Source organism: Oncorhynchus mykiss, chromosome 22, assembly GCF_013265735.2.
Source record: "Oncorhynchus mykiss isolate Arlee chromosome 22, USDA_OmykA_1.1, whole genome shotgun sequence".
NCBI lineage: Eukaryota > Metazoa > Chordata > Actinopteri > Salmoniformes > Salmonidae > Oncorhynchus > Oncorhynchus mykiss.
Window position 1 is genome coordinate 106,735 of NC_048586.1, and position 13,157 is coordinate 119,891.

Genomic DNA, 13,157 nt, shown 5'->3' on the forward strand with positions numbered 1-13,157 from the left:
TCAGCGGGGAGGAGATGTTGTTGCCTACCCTCACCACCTGGGGGCGGCCCGTCAGGAAGTCCAGTACCCAGTTGCACAGGGCGGGGTCGAGACCCAGGGTCTCGAGCTTGATGACGAGCTTGGAGGGTACTATGGTGTTGAATGCCGAGCTGTAGTCAATGAACAGCATTCTCACGTAGGTATTCCTCTTGTCCAGATGGGTTAGGGCAGTGTGCAGTGTGGTTGAGATTGCATCGTCTGTGGACCTATTTGGGCGGTAAGCAAATTGGAGTGGGTCTAGGGTGTCAGGTAGGGTGGAGGTGATATGGTCCTTGACTAGTCTCTCAAAGCACTTCCTCACGTCCTGACCAACACTAAAACAAAGAAAACACAAAAGAACTATGGTCAGAACGTGACAGTCTCCAGCTTCAGTGATTTTTGCAGTTCGTTCCAGTCATTGGCAGCAGAGAACTGTAAGGAACGGCGATCAAAGGGGGAATTGGCTTTGGGGGTGATCAGTGAGATATACAGTGCCTTGCGAAAGTATTCGGCCCCCTTGAACTTTGCGACCTTTTGCCACATTTCAGGCTTCAAACATAAAGATATAAAACTGTATTTTTTTGTGTAGAATCAACAACAAGTGGGACACAATCATGAAGTGGAACGACATTTATTGGATATTTCAAACTTTTTTAACAAATCAAAAACTGAAAAATTGGGCGTGCAAAATTATTCAGCCCCTTTACTTTCAGTGCAACAAACTCTCTCCAGAAGTTCAGTGAGGATCTCTGAATGATCCAATGTTGACCTAAATGACTAATGATGATAAATACAATCCACCTGTGTGTAATCAAGTCTCCGTATAAATGCACCTGCACTGTGATAGTCTCAGAGGTCCGTTAAAAGCGCAGAGAGCATCATGAAGAACAAGGAACACACCAGGCAGGTCCGAGATACTGTTGTGAAGAAGTTTAAAGCCGGATTTGGATACAAAAAGATTTCCCAAGCTTTAAACATCCCAAGGAGCACTGTGCAAGCGATAATATTGAAATGGAAAGAGTATCAGACCACTGCAAATCTACCAAGACCTGGCCGTCCCTCTAAACTTTCAGCTCATACAAGGAGAAGACTGATTAGAGATGCAGCCAAGAGGCCCATGATCACTCTGGATGAACTGCAGAGATCTACAGCTGAGGTGGGAGACTCTGTCCATAGGACAACAATCAGTCGTATATTGCACAAATCTGGCCTTTATGGAAGAGTGGCAAGAAGAAAGCCATTTCTTAAAGATATCCATAAAAAGTGTCGTTTAAAGTTTGCCACAAGCCACCTGGGAGACACACCAAACATGTGGAAGAAGGTGCTCTGGTCAGATGAAACCAAAATTGAACTTTTTGGCAACAATGCAAAACGTTATGTTTGGCGTAAAAGCAACACAGCTGAACACACCATCCCCACTGTCAAACATAGTGGTGGCAGCATCATGGTTTGGGCCTGCTTTTCTTCAGCAGGGACAGGGAAGATGGTTAAAATTGATGGGAAGATGGATGGAGCCAAATACAGGACCATTCTGGAAGAAAACCTGATGGAGTCTGCAAAAGACCTGAGACTGGGACGGAGATTTGTCTTCCAACAAGACAATGATCCAAAACATAAAGCAAAATCTACAATGGAATGGTTCAAAAATAAACATATCCAGGTGTTAGAATGGCCAAGTCAAAGTCCAGACCTGAATCCAATCGAGAATCTGTGGAAAGAACTGAAAACTGCTGTTCACAAATGCTCTCCATCCAACCTCACTGAGCTCGAGCTGTTTTGCAAGGAGGAATGGGAAAAAATGTCAGTCTCTCGATGTGCAAAACTGATAGAGACATACCCCAAGCAACTTACAGCTGTAATCGCAGCAAAAGGTGGCGCTACAAAGTATTAACAGGACTGGACACTCTTGGTTGCTCCTTGTGGCAATTCCATCCGGCTGGAGAATTAGATCAAATGGAAGAGTGCTTGCTTAGCGTGTGAGAGGTAGTGGGCTTGATCCACTAGGGGGTGCTCTTGCATCATTTCATCAGCATCACTGCCTTGTAAAATTAAAACTCTTTGTCTGTTTTTTCCCACAAGGCTGAAACATGTGCCCTCGCTTTGATATAAGTAAGCAAGGTTAATTTGTATTTCATCCAACGATCTGTGCTACAAAGTGAAGGCTACATTATATGCAATTTCTTCCACTTTTTGTGTGACACAAAGATGCTTATCTAAATGGTGAAAATGCAACATATGTTAATCAGACTCACTTTGACTTTATAGTGCACCAAGAGATAATTTCTTGCTTACGGCCATACCGGCCTGAGTGAGCACTTCCTGTTTGTAAAGTGAGACAGGTGTTGGTGATTAAGTCGTGAGTGAGTGTTTGTTTGCTTGAGAGCTTTTTTGGTTATTTTCAACGTTTTTTGAAGTATAATTTAGATTTTTGCATTTGAACAAGTTTAAGTTTGCTTTGTTTTTTTCTCCCTTTGCAGTTTTGCTGCTTGGGGGATAGTTTTTGTTCTCATTTTTGTTTACTATGACGGACAACATGGCAATGACTAATGGAATGGACAAGGACAAAGAAAATGCTCAACGGAAGAAACATGGAGATGAAGGAGGACTGAAATATGGCAAAGAATTTACAGTGGCATTGGAGTTGATGGGAGAAGATAAAGTTACAACAATGGAGTTACTACGTTCAATTAAAGAGCTGTGTGGGGACGTGGTGGGATGTAGAATGAAAGGAGAAAGAAAGTACGAAATTACAATGCGAAATGGAAAAGGAAAGGATCGGTTAATGGATGATTTAATGATTACAGATACAGGGATCATGGCGAGAGATATGATTGCCATTGAGCTAGTTGTATCTTTCATGAATCTTCCGGCATACATCGAAGACAAAGTTATACTGGATAAGCTGAGTAGCTGGGGTGTAACTGCTGTCTCAGAAATAAGGAGGGTGGCCAAGTACAGAGATTGTGGACGGGACGAGATTCTGTAAAGTAAAATTCACTGAAACAGTACAATCATTGCCATATTCAACAAAATTTGAGACACTGGAGGGAGGAGAGTATTTCCGAGTAATACACGATAAGCAGGTCAGGGTTTGTCGACTGTGTATCCAGTCTGGGCACATAGTCAAGGACTGGGGACTCAAAGACTTTGGGGGGGACCTCGAGCGATGTGGGTGTCTCGGAAGGAGGTGAAGTGGAGGGGAGTGGGATGCTGACAACGATACAGGAGACACAAATGGATACAGGAAGCACAACAGGCACAGGAAAGAAGATTTTGAGTTGGTTGGATGAGATGGATTTAGAGTCCATTTCAGATTCAGATGACATGTAAAATATTGATAGAACAAGGGGAGGCTACAGGAAGAGGAAAGCGGCGGTGGAGGTGAAAAAGGACAGAAAAGGAAGCAACATGACAATAGGTAGAGGATAATGAGAAAATATAGATATTTTTAATTGATTGGAATGGTTAATTTTATGTCAATCAATGTGAATGGTTTAAGAACAATGGAAAAATTCCAAAGAATTGTAAAACTGAAGAATTCTGATATTTTATGCCTTCAAGAAACACATTGTATGTATTTTAGAAGTTAAAAAAATATGGAGAGATTTTATTTTTGTAGCAATGGCAGGGGTAATTCAAGTGGTGTTGCTATTTTATTGAGGATGTGGTAGAGAATGTGAAACATATATAATGATAATAATGGGAGGATTTTAATTCTAGATTTTGAATACATGAATATGGTTTTTAGAATTATAAATATTTACGCGCCTAATACTGAAATAGAGCGCAAAGATTTATTTTTAGAATTAGGAAAATGGTGTGAGGGAAACTGTATTGTAGTTGGGGATTTTAATGTTAAAATGGATAGACTGGATATGACAAGAGGAGCTATTTTTTAGAAGAGATGAATCTGGGGGATTTTAAAGAAGATGATGTTAGAAAAAGGAATGATTGATATGTGGAGAGGAAAATCCAGACAAAATATAATTTTCTAGAAGGCAGGTGGTTTTAGGGGATTTGAAACAAACAAGGATAGATCTGCTTTTAGTAGAAGAAAGTTTAAGGAATTTTATGAAGGATATTATGTATATTTTTACAACTTTTAGTGATCATGCAGGTTTAACATTTTCAGTGGGCTTAGATAAGGAAAGAGCAGGGGGTGGAATATGGTGTAATAATGCAGGGTATTTAGAAGATGAGGAATATGGGAAACAACTTAAATCTTTGATAGCATGTGAAATGGAGGACAAGCAGAAAGAGAATGATAAGTGTTTATGGTGGGACAAGGTTAAGGAAAAAATAAAAGTTTTTAGTATAAGATATGGAAGGAAACTGAGGGGTAGGATGAAAATAAAATGAGTTGAGAGCTAAATTGGAAGAAGAAATGGGGAAGTGTGACAGTGAACTTAATTATAATATAGAAAAGTTTCTAGAGTTGAAAGAAACATTTAGTAAATATGAAATAGATAAGTGTAAAGGGGGCTATTATAAGAAGTTAAGCAAAGTATTTTTTGGAGGGGGAGAAATGCACTTAGTTTTTTCTTGGATTAGAGAAGAATAAACAGAGGAGAACATACACTGCTCAAAAAAATAAAGGGAACACTTAAACAACACAATGTAACTCCAAGTCAATCACACTTCTGTGAAATCAAACTGTCAACTTAGGCAGCAACACTGATTGACAATAAATTTCACATGCTGTTGTGCAAATGGAATAGACAACAGCTGGAAATTATAGGCAATTAGCAAGACACCCCCAATAAAGGAGTGGTTCTGCAGGTGGTGACCACAGACCACTTCTCAGTTCCTATGCTTCCTGGATGATGTTTTGGTCACTTTTGAATGCTGGCGGTGCTTTCAATCTAGTGGTAGCATGAGACGGAGTCTACAACCCACACAAGTGGCTCAGGTAGTGCAGCTCATACAGGATGGCACATCAATGCGAGATGTGGCAAGAAGGTCTCTCCATGTGCTCGCCAGAGTTAGCCTGACTGCCATTAGGTACCGAGATGAGATCCTCAGACCCCTTGTGAGACCATATGCTGGTGCGGTTGGCCCTGGGTTCCTCCTAATGCAAGACAATGCTAGACCTCATGTCGCTGGAGTGTGTCAGCAGTTCCTGCAAGAGGAAGGCATTGATGCTATGGACTGGCCTGCCCGTTCCCCAGACCTGAATCCAATTGAGCACATCTGGGACATCATGTCTCGCTCCATCAACCAACGCCACGCCACGTTGCACCACAGACTGTCCAGTAGTTGGCGGATGCTTTAGTCCAGGTCTGGGAGGAGATCCCTCAGGAGACCATCCGCCATCTCATCAGGAGCATGCCCAGGCGTTGTAGGGAGGTCATGGTTTTCCACTTTAATTTTGAGTGCGAATCCAAATCCAGACCTCCATGGGTTGATAAATTTGATTTCCATTGATAATTTTTGTGTGATTTTGTTGTCAGCACATTCAACTGTGTAAAGAAAAAAGTATTTAATAAGAATATTTCATTAATTCAGATCTAGGATGAGTTATTTTAGTGTTCCCTTTATTTTTTTGAGCAGTGTATATTAGAAAGATTGAAAATGTAAAGGGTGAAGTTGTCAATGTTTATGTAGAGATATTAGAAACAGTGCAGAATTTTTATAAGGATTTATTTAAGAAAGGGGAGGTGGATGAGGGGTGTGTAAAGGAGATATTGGATAGTGTGGATGTGCAAATTGATGTAGAGGATAAAGAAATGTGTGATGGGAAGATAACAGTGAATGAAGTTAAAGATGCGATTAAGGGTTTACAAGTAAATAAGAGTCCTGGAGTAGATGGGATAATTGCAGAGTTTTATAAAATATATGAATGTTTTTAGCACCTATTTTATTGGAAGTTTATCAATATATGGAGGATAATAATAGTGTTTCAGAATCTATGGTGACAGGGCTGATAACGATTTTATATAAAAATAAGGGGAGCAAATTGAAACTGGAGAATAATAGGCCAATTACTTTATTAAATTCAGATTATAAGGTATTAGCTAACATACTGGCAAATAGAATGAAGCAAGTTTTAAATTATATTATAGCACCTACACATAATTATAGTGTGCCTGGTAGAGATATTGCTGATACAATTAATACAATTAGAGATGTGATAAATAAAATAATTTTAAGCATAGATTTAAATAAAGCTTTTGATACGGTGGAACATGATTTTATGTTTAGGGTAATGGATAAATATGGTTTTGGTAATAGAATAATAGGATGAATAAAAGTATTATATAAGGCGGCAAAAAGTAGGGTGAAGTGTAATGGGGTTTTAACTGATTCTTTTATTCTTGAGAGATCTGTGAGACAGGGGTCCCCTTTATCAGCTTTATTGTTTGTTTTATCGGTAGAACCTTTAGCAGCATTTTTAAAAAAAGATCATCTTATAAATTGTGTACAGACTCAGCGAGGACGTTTTAGTTTGATTCATCAATATGCAGATGATACCACTATAACAGTTAGAGATGAGGGAAGTGTAAAATGGGTGATGGAGTGTTTTAAAGTATATGGACAGGCATCGGGTGCAAAGGTTAACATGGAGAAGTCAGTAGTAATGAGTAAGATTAATGAGGGGAATTTTCCTTTTAAGGTGGTAAAAGATTATTTTAAGGTGTTAGGAGTGTTTTTAGGGGTGAAGGAAATGGAAGCTAGGGATTTGACATGGAGTGGTGTAATAAATAAAGTTAAGAAGGTGGTAAATATGTGGAGGGGGAGGTCTTTGTAAAGTAATTGTAATAAATGTATTGTTGATGTCAATTTTTATTTATGTAATGAACGTTTTGGATATGCCAGAATGGGTTTTATCTGAAATGAATAAGATTTTAGTTTATTTTTTTATGGGATGGGAAGGGTGTGAAAATAGCTTTAAAACTTTGATTGCAGGTTATGAGGAGGGGGGTTTGAAGTTTGTAGATTTAAGTGTAAGGAAAACAGCTATTAGAATAAAAATGGTACGGAAATATTTATTTGGTGAATTGGATTATGGGTGGAAAATGTTTTTTTAAGAGTATTTGCAGGAGGTTGGGAGGATTGGGGACAATGGTTTATTGAGGAGTATGAAGAAGGAAATGTTAGGTAATATACCTTTGTTTTATAGAGAAGTGTTTGAGGCTTGGGGGCAGTTTTTACCAAAGATTTATTATGAATGTACTATTTTTGAAAATATTTTAAATCAGCCGATATTTTAAAATCCAAAGATAAAGTGTAATAATATGTTGTTTTGTAAATATTTTATGAGGGCTGGGATGAGGCAGATAGGTGATAGGGGTTTACCGGTTTTATATTATGAAAGTAATGGGGAGAAACATGATTTGTCAGGTTTAAAACTTAAAATGGTTTATGGAAAATGTATTTTAAAAGAGATAAAAGTCACTGCTTCGGAAAAAGTGTGGTCTAGGGTGTTTGCAAACATGTATGTGAAATCAATATGGAAGAAGGTAAATGTAAAATAAATCTATAGAATGTGAAGACAATGATTTTAAATTGAAACATAATAGGATTTTTACAAATGTGGTTTTACATCAAATTTATAGGGATATTAAAAGAGAATGTGATATAATGTATTTTAAAAGAGATAAAAGTCACTGCTTCGGAAAAAGTGTGGTCTAGGGTGTTTGCAAACATGTATGTGAAATCAATATGGAAGAAGGTAAATGTAAAATAAATCTATAGAATGTGAAGACAATGATTTTAAATTGAAACATAATAGGATTTTTACAAATGTGGTTTTACATCAAATTTATAGGGATATTAAAAGAGAATGTGATATTTGTGGTACGGGGGCGGAACATTTTATGCACTTTTTTGTTGAATGTAGTAGGTTAAAAGATTTTCACGAGTTTTTAAAAGGGCTTTAAGTAAAACATTGGGGAGAAGAGATGTTTACTGGAGTGGAGGTTGTTTCTTTTTGGTTTAAATGGGAAAAGTAAAGTTTTAAATTTTAATTTGGTGAATTTTGTCCTTAGTCATGCTAGATATGCAATAAGATTAAGGAATTTAGGTCATTATGAAGGGGAAATTGTGAGTGTGGAGTTTTTTTTAGGAGTATTTTAGAGAAAGATAGAGATAATATATAGATACGGTGGAGGAAACTGTGTGGGTGAGTACTTTAATTGAAATTCTATCAAATGGAAAACTTGTTATTCATTAATTGGTTTTAGTGGATAATTGTTTTACTTTTTCTTTTTCTGATTTTGTTAAAGGGTGAATTGTTCATATTTTATTGTTGTCTGAATGTTGTAAATATTGTGTGTTTTTTATATAATAAAAATACATTTTTTAAATGTGCCCGATCTCGGAAGCTAAGCAGGGTCGGTCGGGCCTGGTTAGTACTTGGATGGGAGACCGCCTGGGAATACCAGGTGCTGTAAGCGTTTTGCTCCAGCAGAGGGTTCTCTTGTGTCATGCGTGGAGCAACTGCCTTTTATTTATCCCCCTAATAATGTTGTGTCTTTTTATTGGACTAAAGGCAGTTTGTTAGTGCTTACCTGCCATGCCCTGATCAAATCCAATAATGGACAGTGCGTTTCCCACAAAATCTAGGCAGTGCATTCAGCATTTGTTTTTAGGCTAGGATACTGTCAATGTCTGTAGTCCATTAGGGCCCTGTAAAATCCCCTTCAATGTTTTGAAACCCTAAATATGTTTAGAACTACAAATTAACTTTCTTCTGTCGATTCTTCTTTTTTTTAATGTCACAATTCCAGCCCTCCTTTGTTGGCTTGGGGCCAACAAAAGTGACCCAAAAGAGACACTCTGGCGGAGCAACTTAGTTTTTAATTCTATTTTAAATTGTATTTTTTAGTTTTTCAGTTTAGTTTTCTTAATTTGGTTTGGTTTTTAACCACTTAGGAGCCTACAACAAGTCACAGTAAAACATTAACATTTTTAAACATAACATAAAAAATAAAAAAATTCATTAACAATCTAAATGGACCAAAAAGATACAATAGAAAAAACTTTCAATGGCAATGTAAGCCAGGGCGGGATTCATTTGTAGTCTGGACGGGGAGGGGTGAACATCTCCCTGACTGCAGCTGGAAGGGACTGCTGCAAGAGGACTAGGCCGCCTGTCAATAACAAAATTGAAGGGAAAAAAATAAAAAAAGGCAATAAATAGGCCATAGTAGCGAAGTAATCACAATTTAGCAAATTAACACTGGAGTGATAGATGAGCAGATTATGATGTGCAAGTAGAAATACTGGTGTGCAAAAGTGCAGAAAGTAAATAAAAACAATATGGCAATGAGGTAGGTAGATTGGGTGGGCTATTTACAGATGGGCATATCCTGCTCTGACTGCAGCTGGAAGGGACTGCTGCGCGAGGACTAGGCCGCCTGTGAATGCTTTGATAAGGCGGAGCTTTACCTAGCATAGACTTACAGATGACCTGGAGCCAGTGGTTCTGGCGATGAGTTACACATGGAACAAACAAGCGCACAGTCAATAACAAAATAGCCAGTGGTTCTGGCGACGAATATGTAGCGAGGGCCAGCCGACTAGAGCATACAGGTCGCAGTGGCCATATCAAGACAATTGACCTTTTCTTTACACTGTTGTGATGAAAGTAAATTTCCATAATATCAGCTATCTACCATAAACGTCGAACAGGGATTGAACCCATGTGCTTCAGTTAACAAAAACAGATGACTTTGCACATCTATTTCATTCTTAGAATGTCAACATTGTGGAAAGTGGGAGTTGTGCAAAAGCTAATTTAACAAGTGAATACTCTCAAAAGAGAAGTTGGGGAATACTGTAGGACAGCAAACATGTAAAGTGCCTCTATCGTAGAGATACTTCCCCATAATATAATAGTTGTGTTCAAATATTGATACAACATGATTGTTCTACAAAGTCCCCCAATGAATTGTAAATTTTAATGGAATTTGAAGTCTTTCCTATAGAGGCACGGATGGGATTTGAACCCATGATCTTCGGTTTACGAGACCGACGCCTTACCACTTGGCCACCATGCCACTCTATTCTGGCCATATATATATATATATATATATATATATCAACATTCTGGAAAGTAGTAGTTGTGCAAATGTGAATTTGGCACACAAACTCAGTGGAGAAAGGACCTCATACATATATAGCATGCACTCCCCCTCTGAGCTTCCATCCCATTTCATTTGCAGATAAAACGCAATATCAATACAATGTACTTTATATATACACCACTCCATTGAAACTACAATGAAATGATAGCAGCAATTCTTAAAACAGGTACGGACAGGGATCGAAAACATGAACTTCAGTTTTTGAAAATGATGCCATAAAAGTTGGCAACCATTCCACTTCTGTTCTATACATGTACTGACAGGGATTGAACACATGTTCTTCAGATTACTAGACCAAATGATTTAGCACATCTCTGTTTCCTGCTTAGAATTTCAACATTCCGGAAGTAGAAGTTGGGTCTTTGCAAAAAAATCATGGAGAAGCTGAGCATTGAACCCAGGACCTCATACATGCAAAGCATGCACTCTACCACTGAGCTACAACAACTTTCTTAGGAAAAAAAAAATTGTTTCTTATTTTTTTAAATTTCTCCTATATTATACCAGGTAAGCCAGTTAAGAACAAGTTCTCATACACAACTGCGACCTGGCCAAGATAAAGCAAAGCAGTGCAACACAAACAACAACACAGAGTTACACATGGAACAAACAAGTGCACAGTCAATAACAAAATAGAAGGGGAAAAAAATTAAAAAGGCAATAAATAGGCCATAGTAGCGAAGTAATCACAATTTAGCAAATGAACACTGGAGTGATAGATGAGCAGATGATGATGTGCAAGTAGAAATACTGGTGTGCAAAAGTGCAGAAAGTAAATAAAAACAATCTGGCGGTGAGGTAGGTAGATTGGATGGGCTATTTACAGATGGGCAATGTACAGCTGCAGCGATCGGTTAGCTGCTCAGATAGCTGATGTTTAAAGTTAGCAGTGTTGCCAACTCCTCAGTAAGGAAAGTAGCTATTGGCTGTCCTAAAAGACGCTAGAAGTCGCTACATGACGTCATCGCCTAATTTGCATAATTAGCCATGATCATGTAATTGTGATAGGATGCTGTAGGAGAGAGGAATAACTCCGTGGGAGAGACAAGAAGTGAGTAAAAAACACCCTAAATATGTTTAGAACTACAAATGAACTTTCTTCTGTCGATTCTTCTTTTTTTTAATGTCACAATTCCAACCCTCCTCCTTTATCCGGGCTTGGGACCAACAAAAGTGACCCAAAAGAGACACTCTGGCGGAGCAACTTAGTTTTTAATTGTATTTTTAATTGTATTTTTTTGTTTTTCAGTTTAGTTTTCTTAATTTGGTTTGGTTTTTAACCTTATGGTCCACTTAGGAGCCTACAACAAGTCACAGTAAAACATTAACATTTTAACCATAACATTTAAAATAAAATAAAATCTATACAAGTCTACATTAACAATCTAAATGGACCAAAAAGAGACAATAGAAAAAACTTTCAATGGCAATGTGAGAAAATGATGGGAACTAGTCTGGCCCTAATTCAGGTTAATTGTGTTTTTTTTTAAGTAGGCCAGGGCGGGATCAGCCAGCGGCGGCTTCCCACATGCGCGATTGATTTGCAGTCTGGACGCGGAGGGGAGGACTAGGCTGCCTGTTAGTGCTTTGATAAGGCGGAGCTTTACCTAGCATATACTTACAGATGACCTGTGGTTCTGGCGCCGAATATGTAGCGAGGGCCAGCCGACTAGAGCATACAGGTCGCAGTGGCCATATCAAGACAATTGTCCCTTTCTTTACACTGTTGTGATGAAAGTACATTTCCATAATATCAGCTATCTACCATAAACGTCGAACAGGGATTGAACCCATGTGCTTCAGTTAACAAAAACAGATGACTTTGCACATCTATTTCATTCTTAGAATGTCAACATTGTGGAAAGTGGGAGTTGTGCAAAAGCTAATTTAACAAGTGAATACTCTCACAAGACAAGTTGGGGAATACTGTAGGACAGCAAACATGTAAAGTGGCTCTATCGTAGAGATACTTCCCCATAATATAATAGTTGTGTTCAAATATTGATATAACATGACTGTTCCACCAAGTCCCCCAAAGAATGTAAATTTTAATGGAATCTGAAGTCTTTCCTATAGAGGGACGGATGGGATTTGAACCCATGATCTTCGGTTTACGAGACCGACGCCTTACCACTTGGCCACCATGCCACCCTATGCTATATATATATATCAACATTCTGGAAAGAAGTAGTTGTGCAAATGTGAATTTGGCACACAAACTCAGTGGAGAAAGGACCTCATACATATATAGCATGCACTCCCCCTCTGAGCTTCCATCCCATTTCATTTGCAGATAAAACGCAATATCAATACAATGTACTTTATAAATACACCACTCCAATGAAACTACAATGATATGATAGCAGCAATTCTTAAAACAGGTACGGACAGGGATCGAAAACATGAACTTCAGTTTTTTAAAATGATGCCATAAAAGTTGGCAACCATGCCACTTCTGTTCTACTAACAGGGATTGAACACATGTTCTTCAGATTACAAGACCAAATGATTTAGCACATCTCTGTTTCCTGCTTAGAATTTCAACATTCTGGAAAGTAGAAGTTGGGTCTTTGCAAAAAAAACATGGAGAAGCTGAGGATTGAACCCAGGACCTCATACATGCAAAGCATGCGCTCTACCACTGAGCTACAACCCCTTTCTTAGGAAAAAAAAATTGTTTCTTATTTTTTTAAATTTCTCCTTTATTATACCAGGAAAGCCAGTTAAGAACAAGTTCTCATACACAACTGCAACCTGGCCAAGATAAAGCAAAGCAGTGCAACACAAACAACAACACAAAATTACACATGGAACAAACAAGCGCACAGTCAATAACAAAATAGAAGGGGAAAAAAATTAAAAAGGCAATAAATAGGCCATAGTAGCGAAGTAATCACAATTTAGCAAATGAACACTGGAGTGATAGATGAGCAGATGATGATGTGCAAGTAGAAATACTGGTGTGCAAAAGTGCAGAAAGTAAATAAAAACAATATGGCGATGAGGTAGGTAGATTGGGTGGGCTATATACAGATGGGCAATGTAAAGCTG

General features: G+C 38.2%; 3 non-coding genes across 3 annotated transcripts; all 3 read right to left on the reverse strand.

The window, feature by feature from the left end:
• Positions 1–9,947: 9,947 nt before the first annotated feature.
• On the reverse strand, positions 9,948–10,019 carry trnat-cgu. Its single transcript has one exon. It is a non-coding gene; the product is annotated as a tRNA-Thr (tRNA).
• Positions 10,020–12,182: 2,163 nt separating this feature from the next.
• On the reverse strand, positions 12,183–12,254 carry trnat-cgu. Its single transcript has one exon. It is a non-coding gene; the product is annotated as a tRNA-Thr (tRNA).
• Positions 12,255–12,690: 436 nt separating this feature from the next.
• Positions 12,691–12,762, reverse strand: trnaa-ugc. The gene has a single exon. It is a non-coding gene; the product is annotated as a tRNA-Ala (tRNA).
• Between the last annotated feature and the right edge of the window lie 395 nt (positions 12,763–13,157).